At 51.1% G+C, this 9,309-nt stretch overlaps 1 non-coding gene across 1 annotated transcript; it reads right to left on the bottom strand.

Annotated features, from left to right (window-relative positions):
- Positions 1-807: 807 nt before the first annotated feature.
- On the bottom strand, positions 808-880 carry TRNAV-UAC. The gene has a single exon. It is a non-coding gene; the product is annotated as a tRNA-Val (tRNA).
- Positions 881-9,309: the final 8,429 nt, after the last annotated feature.

Genomic DNA, 9,309 nt, shown 5'->3' with positions numbered 1-9,309 from the left:
GAGGTACCTCAGAGGTGATGCCACCTGTTAATGAGGGTCCGTTTTCTGGTAGCCGGTATTGGAGCTCTGTCGCTGGAGAGAAGGGAAGAAGGGTACAGGCAGAGCTGTTGGGTCCTAGCTCACGCAGAGCACGGGGAGGGGAGCCACATTCTGAGACCGACGGCTGCCCGTTGAGTGCCTACTTAGCAGTAGGCAGGAGCCAGTGCTAAGCGCTTTCCATAATCATCTCGTCCAGCGTGCACAAACTCCTCGTGATGCCGGTGCTTTGCTTATGCCCAGTCGACACACAGGGACAGAACCACGGCAAAGAGCGTGTCCAAGACCACATGGCTAACGGCACTGTGGAGGCAGAATTGGAATCCAGACTCTTTGATGTCAAAACCCAGGCTATTCCTGACTCGGCCGAACGTCTTCCTCTCTCCGTACCTCACATTCTAGGCACAGCAGTGCACCTAGGACTCAGGATAGCTCAGGGGTGAAGTCAGAGGAACCTCAGGGAGAAGAGGTCATAGTGCCATACGGCCCCCAGGGCTGGCCCTGGACGGGGGGGGCTCCTGGCTCCCCTCCATGCTGTGAGTGCCTGTCATCCTTGCTGGACAGAGATCAGGAACATCTGGGCCCGGAGCTGGGGACCTTTGAGCTGAGATTTCAGCCGGGTCTCTGTGCCGTAAGTTGATGGGAAGAAAACCTGCACTTCAGGACATTTGCACATACCCATGAAATCGTATTTAAAAAGATCCTGATTGCCAAAGATGAAAACGCGCCCGTTTTTTCCTCCAGCTTTAAATGGAAACTAAGACAAGCTTGTGGTTCCACTGGGAATCGAACCCAGGATCTTCTGCGTGTAAGGCAGATGTGCTAACCGCTACACCATGGAACCTGAAGACTCAGCTCCCGGCTCAAAGAGCGTGTGCTATACAGTCCTGTGTTTTCACTTTTCCCGGCTCATTACCTGCCGTCAATCAGCTGGGAAGAAAATGAGCCCCCTGACACATCCCAGGTCACAAGCCCACCTCACTCGCCTCACTTCATCTCACCTCCTAGGCATTCTATCATCTCACATCCTCGCAGGAAGTACAATAAGATATTTTGAGAATGAGATCACATTCACGTAACTTTTATTACAGTATAGGCTTATAGTTATTCGATTTTATTATTAGTTATTGCTGTTCAGCTCTTACTGTGCCTAATTTATAAAGGAAGTATGTGTTTATCATAGGGATGTATGGGGTAGGAAAAAACATAGCATAGATGGGGCTGGGTACCATCCGTGGGGTTGGGGCATCCACTGGGGATGTGGGAACGCATCCCAGCGCCCAAGCTGGGGACTGCCCTCGTCTGTCTTAGCCTCCCAGGGGCTACCCTGGTTAACTTCCTCGAGCTGCTGTGACGACAGCCCTAGACTCTTATATGCTGAACTTTGAGACACAAACTTCTCACCCTAAATCATGCCACCCTCTGCTCCTGCCAAGAATTGCTGAAGGACGGTCAGTGCTCTGAAGTCTTTGCCCCCTTCAATGCCAATTCAACACAGCACCCCCAGGAAATACCCGAGGAGGCTGCTTCGGATGCTTTCCTCGGAGTGACGGCTCGTATTTTCGGATCCCCACATCTGCTTATCTCTGCCTTCCCCGGGAGACTGAGAGCCCCCCCCCATCCCCCATGAGCTCCTGGACCCCGCACGGTGCCTGGCGTGCGCGTGTGAGCGGGTCGTGCTCCCTGAATGAGGCCACAGAGGCCACGAGAGCCAAGGAGCAGTGCTCTGCAGCACAGATGCATACACTGCTCTCTGGGGGGGGGGGGGGGGGGGGGAGTGATGGAGTGAGTCTCCCCAGTGCCCAGAACTCCGTGCCCTGCCCCCCTTCTCCCCCCTCCCCTGCCCCCTCCCGTGCCCAGCCCTACCGGGCACCCCCACAGCTTTCACACACGTCCTGCCATCCTTGCCTAACCCTGGGGACTGGGGAGGACCGGACAGCTCTGATCCTCGCCCTGAGGCTACCCCAGCTGCGTCTGGAGTCGTTCTTAGTCTTCTGATCTAGGCATTTGTCATCTTCTCCCAAGCCCGAGTCCTGCTCCAGTTGGCGGAAATGAGGCATATTCGCAGGTTTGGAGTCATCCTCCACACCCTCTTCTCGCCCCTGCCCGAAATCAGCTCCGTCTCCAAGCCTTATCAACAACCTCTTTGAAATTCTCTTCCGTGAGCTCCTCTGCGGCCATCCTGGACCAGTTCCGTGGAAGGGAGTGGCACAAAGGCCTGTCAGCAAAGTGGTTTTTCCATTCTCCACCGGTATCTGGGCCGTGGCCGGCTTCCTCACCCTCGGCCACCCTCCCGACCTCCCTGTGCTTGAGTTTCCGAAAGCTTGGAGGTCCCAGCTTCCCCCGCTTACTCAAACAGCATTCCCCGTGACCCCCTCGTAATTATCCTGCGGTTACAGAAGGCACAGATTTTTCTTCTTGATCCCAAGACACACGATGCTAATTTCTGCTCTGTGTCTTCTTGCCTCCCCTCTGTTGCGCCGCCTCTCAGGCCTCTCTGGTGTCCCTCTTCTGTGGGAACCCTTCCTTGTCCCTTCCACCCCTGCTGGGCCTACCGCCTTCTTTGAACGTCACCCCCAGAGTGTGGATCAGGTCTCCTGTACCTGCTTGAATGCTGTCTTAGAGCGGATCCATGATTCAATGTGCACTGCTTGAAATTTCCAAATAGAGTCTAAGTTCTTTGAGAATAGGGTCTGAATCTTATTTATCTTGTGTTCCTCACTGTGCCTTGGGAGGTACTTATAACGTACAGGACCTAGTGCTCGCTGAGAAAAATTAGGAAAGTGTTAATTAAGAAACAGTTGACAGTTTTATTTGGGGGACAAAGGTCTTGCAGCGGGATTTTGTTTGCACTGGCTGCTGCTGCTCCTTAAACTTTCATTTCTGCTTTTTCTTTCTCCTTCTCTTTTCCCTTTTCCTCCATGCTCATCAACTGTCTATCTCGTGGGCCAGTCCATTTTCTGTAGGCTGCGAGATGGCCAGATCTTAAAAAAATTATAACAATCTAAACTCCTTAGTGCCTTAATGTATAGGATGCATACAATAAATGTGTCAAATGAATTAAATCATGAAACTTCTGGTATCTAGAGGCGCCTGGGTGGCTCAGTCGGTTGAGCATCCGACTCTCCATCTCAGCTCAGGTCACGATCTCACAGTTTGTGAGATCAAGCCCTGAATCGGGCTCTGCATTGACAGCACAGAGCCCGCTTGGGGTTCAGGATTCTCTCTCTCTCCCTCTCTCTGCCCACCCCCTGCTCGCTCACACACTCTCTCTCTTCCTCTCTCTCTCTCTCTCTCTCAAAATAAACTTAAAAAAAAATAAACAAAGAAAGAAAGAAACTTCTGGCGTCCAGAATCCATAAAATCCCACGGTACTAAAGCCAAATGCCTCCTTTTTTGTTCTTAACGCATGGAACACCAGCCTTGCGAGGTTTTAGTCTTAAAGCGTTTCATCCACTGCTATTTTTATTCTGTTTTCTCCTCCTCCTTCCACCTCTATTCTGCCCTATTCAATTTTCTAGTGTCTTCTTAAAAGTGATTATCTGGCTTTTAAAACACCCTCTTATGAAATAAAGTTCCATAATTATGAATTATAATTGTTGGACATTATCATATTTGCTATAGTAAGAGGCAATCCACTGAGATTAATCAGTGGGAAATGTGCCATTTAGGAAATGACCTCTGTATATCCTAGGAAAAAAAAATTAACCGGTTAATAGGAGATGAGATGGTTCGGGCATTAGTTCTTAGAGTCTCCAAAGGTGATTGTATGGATTTCTAAAAATCACCTTGCCTTCTGGATTGTAAGCCGCAGAGTCAAGATACGCGTGGTTATTGATATTGATATTAAAGCGCTCTGTGTTGACTTGGAACACCACCCCGCGCCTACAAGGGGCTGTTAGTGGAAGCTAAATAGTAATGTCACACGCCGGGACACTGCATTGTTGGATCATCCCGTCACGTGCCACAACAGAGCCAAAGAGCCCATAGGAGTACCCCTTGAGAAAACCCAGGTAGAAATCTGGAAGAGGAAACAAGAAACATTCCATACACTGTGTAGCTCCCTGCATAGACGGTATGCATTTTAAAGCTAATAATTTATGTTTTCTTTCTGATAGCAATTCCGTATTTTATTCAGCATAGCAATCACCCCGATTGATTCATAAAAGCAAAATTGCCTAATCAATGGACTAGAAATACAGTCACTGTGAATATAAATTCTTTCCTCTTCTAATGATTCCAAGCTAATCATTTCGGCTCCTCTGGCTCGTTTTCCTGATTAAACCAGGAGAATAAAGACAACAGGGACATGTGACTCCTACATTAGCAAACTAAGCATGAAGAATGAGAATGAACCAGTGGGTAAGCAAAGGGTTTGGTGGGATTTGTAGAATCCATTCTGTGGCACAGCTTAACTAATATTGCCCATGCTGCCAGGGTCCCCAAAAGCGTTACCCGTAAATGCTGTAAACCAGTGATAAAAAGAAGATAGGATTTAGGGTTAGAAGGTCTGGATTTAAATGGAGGCTTCACCGAATAACTTTCAGCAAGGCGCGATTTCTCTGATGCTTTTGTTTCAAAGGCCTGACAGAAGCAAAAGGCTTTGTAAATCACACAGCACTGGGTTAGCGTTCAGCGGAATTTTTTCTTTTTTCCTGCACAACTTAGAATTCTGTGCCAATAATTCCAGCAACATTTTGCCCCTAGCGTGTCTCTCCCTAGCTCAGAAGGATCCCCAGTCACAACTCTGCTGAGTTTTTCTCCTGAAGGCTCAGGTCCGACTAGTGGTCTGCTGGTTCCTGCAGCCCGCCATCGGCACGTGGAAGATTCTCGTCACCCGGTGACGGATGGGAGTGCCAAGTGCACGCGGCCAAGCTGGCGCGCTCCTGGAGCACCCGTGCGAGGACAGCACGGTGCGGGAAGGATCCGTGTACTTCTCAGCAAGGGTGCAGCGGTGGCCTCCCCTCGCGTGCTAGGTGACATGCCCTTGCCGGTGACGACAATGGCAGCCTGGTGGGGAGGGAAGTGGCACAGACAGACAGGGGGAGCATGAGAGAGGCATTTTATAGCTTGTGAAGATACGAGTCCCGCCACTTCAGGTATTTTTTTTTTTAACATATAAAAACAAATTACACATCAAAATCTCAGAGACAGCCCCCTCGCTTGGGCTGTCCCAACATGTCTTCCAGTCACCTTCCTCCTGCATTCTCTGTCCCGGCCACGCCATCTCTGTCAACAGAGGGTGAGTCACTCTCCTTGGCTTCCAGTGGCTCCCCATGGCACCCCAAAGCTCGGCCCGTGTCCTAACAGGTGTAGAGCCGGTCACCATGAGTTCAGTGCTGGGGATCACTCCCTCGGTGGCAAAGAGGAAGACCGAGCAGGAGCAAAGAAGTCTTGAGGTGCACACATCTACCTGCCTACCAGCCACCACCCTGCCCCTCCATGCGGGGCTAACTCTGACATCAGGGCGGGAGCACCCCTCCTTCCCGGCAGCTGTCCTCTCCAGGGATTAGGGCTGCTGCCTGTGACCCTGCAGGTGGAGACCGCTCAGCCCCACGGGCCACCAGTCCCATGGGCTGCAGTACTTCACGTGCCCTTAGACACGGGCTCAAACCTGAAGTGAGTCAAACTCGAAGCCGACCTGCTTATGGATTCTTCAGGTCCAAGAGCCAATGAGCTCCCTTTACAGTTCGAGACTAGAGCTTGAGGGGATAGCTGAGGAGCCACGGAAACTTCTAGAAGGCTTCCCCAGGGGCAGAGGTTCTAGGACAGGGCGAGGAAGGACACTCAGGCAGTCACATGGGAACTCGGCGAGTGGTACAAGGTGGTCCTGGGACCCAGAGGCACTCAGAAGTCCTTCGTCATGCCTGGATTGGCCTGAGGACTGGGGTAGACGTGTGCCTTCATGGTGGGATGACGAAGGAGCCCAGGGCCGAGGAGTTTCAGTGTCTCCTCCTCTGTGCAGCTCCCTTTGCCCCTCTCTGCCCCGTAGAGTGACCACGTCTTCCCAAAGCCTCCTTGGTCGCTTAGAAATACATTTATTGTGACTCAGCAAAAACGAAACAGACAGGCAGTAGCTCCCACATTAGCAATCCCGCATGAAATCTTTAGCACACACTGAAATAAGACACACTTAGTTTTACACACCCCCTTTAGCACACATTACGTATTTCGGTAGCGAGGGTACCTCCAGTCTCTTGTCAGGTCTGCCCGAAGACTAAGCCTCTTTAGCTATCTGTTTTCAGACTTCTTTGTCTCTTGTGGCCTTCCTATGGGGACTGGTGCCCAGGGCAGCCTAACCCCGAGTTCTCCCAGCATTGTGGGGACGAAGTCTGCAGTTTCTCCTGGTGACTTTGACTCCCCATTCCCCACCGTGGAGCCCATGGCCAACCTGAGCGTAACATTTCTGCAAGGCCACGTAGAAATGTGACCCAGTGGTTTGTAACTGCATCATAACCATGAGAACCGCCTCCCAGAAAGAGCTGTGTCCTTAGGATGAGCTGGGGATTTGGGGGAACACTATTGGATCAATACTTTACAGATGATCAAAGTTGTCTTGATATTTTTGTAAATTATGTGTGAGGGGAAGTAAATCCCTAACTTCAGGTAGGGTAAAGTTTCTGTCGGTAGAGAAATCCCAGGTGAAGTAGTAAAAGTCAGTATTTTTACATTACCTTAGAGCTTACAGCACCTTTTCAAGTTCTTGGTTCTATACCTAATACTATAGGTATTAAACATTCCCTCCTTACCTGTGGTAGGGTGAGTGATATGTACATTTGATTAATCTAGAACACGAGGTGCCTGGGTGGCTCAGTTGGTTAAGCGTCTGACTTCGGTTCAGGTCATGATCTCAAGGTTTGTGAGTTTGAACTTCGCATCGCGCTCTGTGCTGACAGCCCAGAGCCTGGAGCCTGCTTCGGATTCTGTGTCTCCCTCTCTCTCTCTCTCTGGCCTTCCCCCACTCGCACTCTGTCTTTTCTCTCTCTCAAAAATAAATAAACCTTAAAAATAAAATAAAAAAATGAAAAAACTGACCTTGGCCCTTGCTGCTAGAGAGAGACAGAACCAGGACTGAAGCAGCCTCAGGCTTCTCCATCCCAGCCTCTCTCTGGCTCCCAGAACCTGGTGGCCTTCCTTTGTCCTCTCCACCAGGGCCAAGGATGGGCCAGAGATCCCGGAGATGAGGCTGGGCAGGGGAGAGCCATGCAGACTCACAACCCAAGTGTGAAGGGGGCAGTTTTCAGGCTAGAGAAGGGACGAAGGGCTGGAAATCCATTCCCACTGGAAGTGGTGGGGGAGATTCCGTTTCAGAGGACTCTGGAGGTGGAGGGCTGCAATTTAACTATGCATTCCCAGAAGGCCTATCAGAGAGATCTGTCCACAGAGGGCCCCGGCAGGTGGGGGGGGGGGGGGCAGACCTGAGTGGTGAGACCTCTAGGGGTTGGGTGAGGGGAGAGAAGATGGTTGGTCACCCCGGCCTCGGGTGCTTCCTGTTTGGGGATAAAGAACTAGACTCTGGGTTTTTGGTATAACTGCCCCGAGGAGACTTAATGTATCACTTCACTTAGCCCTCACAATAAACTTAAGAAGTAGGCACTATTCTTATCCCCCCTCTACAGATGAGGAGGCTGAGGTTTAGAGACCCCCAAGAACTTATCCAAGGGCACAGCCAGGCTGGTGGAGTCAAGGCAGTCGTGACTGTGACCGCTTCACACTGTTCTTGGCCAAATCTTTCGATAAAAGAACAGCTGCAACCAGCCTGGAAGGGCCCCCCCCCCCCCGCCCAGGGAGCTGTTAGGTGAGCCAAGCTGCTGCACATCCCCCCACCCCACCCCTGCCGCCCTCCTCTCTCCTCCTGTGCCAGGAGAAGGTGGAAGTTCAGAGCCGGCTGAACTCTTTGGGGTCAGCCATCAGAACACATTCTCACCATTCTGGGGGGCCCCCTGGGAGAGGCTGTTACCGCCCACCCCCAAGGAGAATGCGCTTCCTGCCTGCTTCCTCCTGCTTTACCTGAACCCCGCCCCCTACCTCCTACCCCTGCAGAAAGCATCTCAGGTTACATCACCCTTCGGACTCTGATGTGGTTCCTTAGCATATGCCCCTGACCTTTTCTTCCTGCTTTTTCTAACCCGCATCTGTCCGCATGGACCCTCCTCCTGCCTGGCTAAACAGTTCCTGTAGGATCCCCAGATCCATCCCACCTGGCTGAGCTCTGTTCCTTCTCCCAAGCCCTGCCCTGCCACTGGCCCCCTTCAGTTTCCTCCTCCGTGCAGCCCTCCTGATGTTCTCTCTCTGCAGTCCAATGATTGTGTTTCCATGAAATCTTCCAAATACATTTTTATGACTTTTTCCTTTTAAAAGAAAATTTTTTTTAGTGTTTATTTATTTTTGAGAGAGAGAGAGAGAGAGAGAGAGAGAGGGAGAGAGAGAGAGAGAGAATAAGATGTCGAGGGGCAGAGAGAGAGGGAGACACAGAATCCGAAGCAGACTCCAGGCTCTGAGCTGTCAGCACAGAGCCTGATGCGGGGCTCAAACCCGTGAACTGCGAGATCATAACCTGAGCAAAAGTCAGATGCTTAACTGAGCCCCATGCACCCCAGGTGCCCCATGACTCTTTTCTTACCGTTCACTATTTTGCACCACACTCCCCTCATTAAGATCAGAGACTAAATTTAGCCCTTTAACAAATATTTACTGAGAACATGCCCACGCCCCCCACTATTGTGCCACAGGGGGGTGCTTTGCCCTGTCTGGTAGGCTTTACACTCTAAGGCATGCAGGGGTCGGGGCGCGGGGGAGACAGAAAGTTATAAACCAACAGACACAAACAATGTCTGATGGGGAACAGTGCTAAGGGGAAGAATGAAACAGGGACAGGATTCTAGAATGGGGGGTAAGTTGGGACGGTTATTTTTTTTTTTAATTTTTTTTTCAACGTTTTTTATTTATTTTTGGGACAGAGAGAGACAGAGCATGAACGGGGGAGGGGCAGAGAGAGAGGGAGACACAGAATCGGAAACAGGCTCCAGGCTCCGAGCCATCAGCCCAGAGCCTGACGCGGGGCTCGAACTCCCGGACCGCGAGATCGTGACCTGGCTGAAGTCGGACGCTTAACCGACTGCGCCACCCAGGCGCCCCGGGACGGTTATTTTATAGAGAGTGTGCAGTAGGCTGAGTAATGACCCCTCCCCAAGATGTCCACGTCCTAACACCCTGAGCCTGTGTATACGGGATGTTGCTTGGTAAAGAGACTTTGCAGATTTGATTAAGTTA

This window comes from Felis catus, chromosome D2 (genome assembly GCF_018350175.1).
Source record: "Felis catus isolate Fca126 chromosome D2, F.catus_Fca126_mat1.0, whole genome shotgun sequence".
Taxonomy (NCBI): Eukaryota; Metazoa; Chordata; class Mammalia; order Carnivora; family Felidae; genus Felis; species Felis catus.
This window is presented reverse-complemented; position numbering and strand designations above follow the sequence as displayed.